The 6,685-nt window shown below is 31.4% G+C and overlaps 1 pseudogene; it reads right to left on the bottom strand.

Moving 5' to 3' along the window:
* Positions 1–5,724: 5,724 nt before the first annotated feature.
* LOC118611182 lies at positions 5,725–5,843 on the bottom strand (annotated as a pseudogene).
* Between the last annotated feature and the right edge of the window lie 842 nt (positions 5,844–6,685).

Genomic DNA, 6,685 nt, shown 5'->3' with positions numbered 1-6,685 from the left:
CTGGAGACCTCTGAGTAACACAGATTTTACTTGGTAAGCATTGATTAATATCAAAATCTCAGTATTAAAATACAAACTACTCTAACAATATTGTTATTATTGATGATGAATCTTTACAAATTTGCATGTACTCTGAATCAGATTATTATATCTACTTCATTTCATTTATTTTTATTACATGAGAATTTGATTTATAGTCAGATGTAAAGGCATTTATTTAATTTTTCAAAAAATTATTTTCGAGTAAACATAGAATTTTAATAAGACCTTTAAAAAGTTTGCTTCTTGAAGAGATGGTAACTCAGTGAGGATATCAGACCCATGGTATATAAAAGAGATGATGCGACATAAATTAGAGTCTCTGTTTTCATGGAGCTTTTGGAGAAGAACATGAGTGAATAAGTGCAGTTCTAACACCAAGAACAGAAAAATATAAGTAATAAAAAATATGACAATAAAAAAATTTTCTGTATTTGATAAGTTTAGAGTGCCAGATCTAGAAGCTATCTCATCTTTATTACTCCAACTTCTCATTTTACAATAAAGAAACCAAAGTCACAATACTGGTTGGTGACAGAAATTAGTGCTCATAACTTCTGTTCTAGAATCTATACGACTACTACTAAAAAAAATTTGATAAGCCATATATCAATATAATATAATATTGATATATCTGTACCATGAATAAACCTTTTAAACTCATTAATATCTTAATAAAATTTGTGAATTTTTACTTCACTGAGATATGAATGGAATATACACACCTCTTTTCCTATGGTGAAAGAGAAACTATATAAGATACTAAAAATGTAATTCTATGAGATCACCCACTTCACTTTTTTAATATGGTATTTTATAGTTCTGGTCATTGTTCAAATCAAGGACACCATCTAAATTTTTTTCATTTGATTATGATACAAATTCTTTAACATCAAAGACCTTGTTTGTTCACTACTCTATTTCTAGTTCTACGAATAACCTGGGACTAATAAATCCTCAATATTGGTTAAATGTGTGAATGAATTTATAGTCATACTTCCAATTCCATGAGAAGATAATGGCAATGAGTAAACCACCTTTTATGACTTACATATGTGAAACTATCGCTTAATGGAAAACAACAGTTTTGTATTTCAAAATCAGTTAAAAGTTATTTTCATCAACTTGTAAACGTTTGATTTTAGACAAACTCTTAATGAAAATCTAGAAAGAAGCTCTCTTCTAGGCAAACTAAAATGAAAGAAAAATCTAATCCATGTAAGTTATTTTAGAAAAGCAGTAGGGTGCACTGGAGAAAGGATTGCAAAAGAGAACATTATATTTCATGGAATTCTAGGAACAGGAAACATAATAAAAACAAATCTCATTGTCATTAGAGCTTGAGACTAATTCTATATCCAAGGAAAGAAACTTCACAGATTTTAGCAACAGGGATTTATGAAACTTTTTTTTTACTGTTCCAATACAAATGTCTTGTAAACTTTTCCTTCCATATTATCGGTTGATTAACTCTAATCTCTCATAATGTATTATAATGCATTTTTCCAAAATTTTGGTATGCACACAACTTTAATTTATTGTGATTCTCCTCATTGTCATTCTTTATTAAACCTTTTTAGTTACTAAATTACCAGCTAACTAACTGGGTCAGCCACTTGTTAATTTTTGGTTCAAATTTCAGTGAGAATATCTTTGTTCCAGCTCCAAACTGAAGGTCATTGGCTGGGTTTGAATTGGCTAATTTTAGGTAGTTTGCCCAGACATGATTCAAACAGCTGTTGGAGAATAAAGATTAATTGATTCATGTGACACCCACCTCCTCATTCCCAATTAAATTTTTCTCCTTTCTCCGATGAGGATTTTGCCATGGTAGCTTTCTTTAGGTTGGGATGTAGGGACAGAAGGTACAGTGACTTTTCTAAGAAATTATTTCCCCAATTTACAAACAAGAGGATTGAGGCTGAGAAAAGGTAAATATCTTGCCTTGGTCACACATCTTGTAAATTTTTGAGGACTTAAAGAATTGCCTTTCTGTATTCTCACACTATTTTTAATCCTCACCCTAAATCCAAGCTCTTTTTCCCTATTTACTTATAACTAAAATCTATTTTTGGATGATTGCAAAATGTATATTTATAAGGAGAGGTGAAAGATAAAAAGAGAGAGGAAAATAGTTAAAGGAAGAATAGGAAAGAAAAGAAGTGCAGCTGTAACTGTAATAAAAAAAAATTGCTCCTAAATTCATAGGTGAGTCAATATTTTTGTTAGAGCTCTCCTAGTTTTCGAGTGCATATATTTCCTAATTCTCCCTATAATCTCTTCTGATTGTGTACTGCTGAAGCCTGCTGCTTAATATTTGGTTGAATTCCTCAAAATAGTCAAGAGTCTTAAATTTAACAAGCAGAGTTAATCACTTCTGTAAACCATCATACTTGTAATTTAGAAACCTTAAGAACTTAAAAATTATATACTTTGAAAAGGAATAGAGTGATGTATAACTACACATAAGCCTTATTCAAAGGTATTATCCAAATAAAAATTTATTTATAAATACATAAACCAAGTTTGTTGACAAATTCTTAATAATGGACAAGTCCACATAGGAGAATAAGAGAGGAGATCTACTAAAACTAGTTTAGAATTTAGCTGAAATATCAGGAGTAAGAGCTGATTCCTTATGCACGGTCGATTTCAGGTATCATAATTATTGAATTTATCTCTTTTAATATTTTAGAAGAGTACAATGGCTAGTAAAAATAATGGTTACCAAATGACATTAGGTAGTTTTTTTTCTGATTCAGTTTTCAATATTTTATGTTCAAGCATGTACTAATAAAATATGCTTCAGATGCAAAATCCTAGCGTTTTAAAATTTTATTAAATGTTCTCAATGAATATTCTTCCTAAATTTACCTATTTGCTGTCTGAGAAATAGAGAAAGAAACAGAAAAATCTCTCGTTTAGCCAGTGATAAAAAATTACATTTAAAGTCATTTGAAAGTGTTTTATTATCTGTATGAAACTGGAAGCAGGGGAGACAAAGTGAGGGTATGGATGAGTTTGACACTCAATTTAGTTAATTTCTAAAGTTTACTTGGTAGTATCTTTATATTTTGTGTGAATTAATTTAGCCAAACATAATTAAATCTGAGTGTGCTGGTTTACCCCACAAGAGTGATAAACTAACAAACTGAGAAGTCTGGTTATCACTATTATAGGAACTTAGAATTCCAATAAAGTTTATGTAAAAGGTAAATCCAGTCTACAAGGTCTACACTAAAAGAAAACAGTACAATGTATAAAATAGTATCCAGCTTTGTTTTACTTTAGTAAATAAGATTTTCGATAAAGTTATTTTTTATGCTTCTTCAGTGATTAAATGTTGAATAAAACAAAATCTTTCAACCAAAACATTAATAATTAATACCTGATAAGCATTCTTCTATCCCTTCAAAAAGCAATGTCATCGGCCTAATTTTAATTTCTAAAACCTCAAGACCAGATAAGAGACAGTTCATTTTCCCAAAACAACCGAACAATTGGAAACATAGTGTAGTACAATTGCCTGACCTACAAAATACTAAAAGAATCAAAGAAATTGAGACTACTGAAGTGAAGAAGTATTATTGACAATAAAGATGTTGTTTCTTATGGGTTTTAATCCCCAATTTGGAGTTTAAGTCTGATTAATGCCCTTTTATGTAAAATTTTATATAAAATGACTTAAATGCTTTTAGAATCCGGTCATTGGAGTCAGCCTTGAGATGTTAAAGACTTGTGGTAAGTCAAGACATTTTAAGTATCTCCTGTTTTTTTTCCTTCTTTCATGTTTCCAGTGTCTTTTCAATCATGTTATATCATTTCAAAGTTCTGCAACAAATTACCAAAAAAAATCCATACATTTCAATAACAAATGTACCAAATGTTTTTCATTAAGGCAAAAACAGCATTAAGTCAAAATAATTTTTCTGTAATCTCAGATAAATTATTTAAATTACATTTTAATCGTTTACAGAAAAGTTGGCATACCAGCTGGGAATAAACTAGGTAAAACACAGCCATGAAAAATGAATGCAATACTATCACAATTCATGGCAAATGACATCTCATTTTATGCTCACAAGTTAATCAATATGTTATTTATCATGCACTGAAGTTCAGGACAGAATATCTATCATTCTAACCATAGAAACACTGCAAGATGTTGTTAGGCATTAAAAGTTCTCTAGAAGACTGATAATTGTTTGCCTCTGAATTCTTAAGCATAGCTGGCAAAGTGAATGTACCTAAATACATTTAATATATTTGTTGAATGCTGAGAAATAAAAATAGACAATTTTGTTCAGAACAAATTGAGATCCCTGTGGAAGATATAAGAAGAATAGTCAGAAAATAATTAAAAATAATTTAGCAAAATTAAGGTAGCAGATTTCAAAGAAAATGAGACTCAAACATAGCTATATTCAGTTCTAGGAGAAATAAAAAAAAAAAGCAAAGAGAATATAATGTAAAGAAAAATGAAAAAATGTAAGAAAAACAAGAGGTTGAAAGAGGTTTATCAAAGAAGAAGCTCAAGACATATTGAAAGATAAATTTTGATCTCATTCATTCATTCATTTGTTCATATATATTGATGCCTACTATGTACCAATCATTCTTCCAGGTACTAGCAGTAAAGCAGTAAACAAACACAAAACTCTTCCTCTTATCAAGCTATCAAGCTTACATTCTAATGAGGAGATACATAAAAAACTTGCATTTCTTAGAAGAGAAAAATAGTGGGTGATTCGACTATAGGGTAATTCATAAATTCTTATGAAGACAGTGAGAGAAGTGTTACTCTTCTAGAAATTTTGATCAAGAGGGCCTCCTTGTTCAAGTACAATTTAAGCAGCCTCCTCGAGTCAGATATGTGGAGTAAGTCAAAGGAATAGTGGGGTGAGAGGGAGAGTGCCTGGAATGTCCCATGGTTCCAGTGCTGCTGGAGACAGAGCAAGGGCTAGAGAGTAGAAGGCAATGAGCTAAGAAAAGTAACAGGACTCAGATCATATTGGTCCTAATAGTCCACGTAAGGATCTCTTTCTTATGAAATGAGAAGTCACTGAAAGTCATTGATCAGAGGAGCAACTTTATCTGACTTGCAAATAAAAATTACTTTAGTCACAGTGTTGTGTACAAAGTATAAGAGCTCGGAGACAAGTATGAGACTTTAATAATGATACAAGTAAAATACCTTTATATTTCACTCATTAAAAAAGAATATTTAATATGATTAATATAAGAAAAATGGTTAGGAATGAAGGCTAAATACTCAGAGGAAAAAAGAAAAACTAGCTAAATTTTAGTACAAAAAACCTTAGGTAATTCTAAGGCAAGAAAGTTATTTTCCATGAAAAAACTAAACAAAGTTTCTAACTGATTAGGCAAGAGAAAAAATATTAAGATTTAATTTTTTAATATAAGAATTATAATGTAAATATTTGTAAAGAATTCGATGTCTATCTTTGAAGATGTGTAATCATAACTATTCACCAAGAGGAGAAAACATAAATACCAGGAGTGCAAAATGTTCCTTCAGGACTAATGTGGAAGAGAAAGTTATCAGGAGCTTTGGGAACATTGTTTATTTATTTATTTATTTTTTTCAGGCAAGGCAACCCTTGGTTGACCTCACAGATTGCAAGGACCTTGTCAGTTTACAATCCCTTATTTTTTTATTTTTTATGCCTACAGCACCTGGTCTTCCTTGGTGTTCTCCCATCCAAGTATTAACCAGTCCTCACCCAGCTTAGCTTCTGAGATCAGATGGGATCCGGCTTGATCAGGGTAGCATGGCCATAGACCATTAAGTTTGTTAATCATTTTATTTCCCCATGCTATTAATCCCCTCCATACCTCTAGTTCATACTCAACTAGCCTGGGCTCATGGTAGGCTCTCTGACAGCTAGTTTCACAGGTATCCTTGGTTTCCATTCACTCCTGCCTGGCAGGCATCGTCTCCTTTATTCCTAATCCTACCCCGCTCCAGACACACCTGCAACTTATTTATTTTATATCTTCCTTTTCAAGCCAACCTATTTATAAATTCTCTTGCCTCCACTCTCTCTTGCCAGTCATCCTGTCACTCATAATTTTTTCTTCTCTTTCTGAGTTATTACATTGGCTCAAATGTCTCCCATAGGACTAACCAGAACAATGCTACTTTGATCTTACGTATTGTTTAATTACCAACTTTTCTTTCTCCATTCTCATGTAAACTTGAGTTGTCTTCATTTGTTTGTCTCCTCATTCACACCTCCAACTTATTTCTCAATGAACTAGAATCTGGTTCCATCTTTAACATTCTCTTGAGTTATCAGTAACATCCCCTTGGACATTGTGTTAGCCTGTTATTGAAAATTCTGCTGATTTGACCCTGATGACACTACTCAAAAACTTGTAATACATTGTGTTAGGTAATATTGTACTCTCAGCGTTATTCTCTTATCTCATCAAAACTTTCTCTTTCTCTTTTGTTGCATCCTCTCGCTTTACTCATCACTTATAAGTTGTTTTCTCTCATAGTACTTGTTCTCTGCTATTGTCACTCTAAAATCTTCCATCATTGATCTTAACCACCCTCACGTTTCTAATAAAACCAATTTACTTATTCTTTACAGATATATATCTATGTTAGATATTAATT

Source organism: Rousettus aegyptiacus, unplaced genomic scaffold (assembly GCF_014176215.1).
Source record: "Rousettus aegyptiacus isolate mRouAeg1 unplaced genomic scaffold, mRouAeg1.p scaffold_m13_p_13, whole genome shotgun sequence".
Classification (NCBI taxonomy): domain Eukaryota; kingdom Metazoa; phylum Chordata; class Mammalia; order Chiroptera; family Pteropodidae; genus Rousettus; species Rousettus aegyptiacus.
This window is presented reverse-complemented; position numbering and strand designations above follow the sequence as displayed.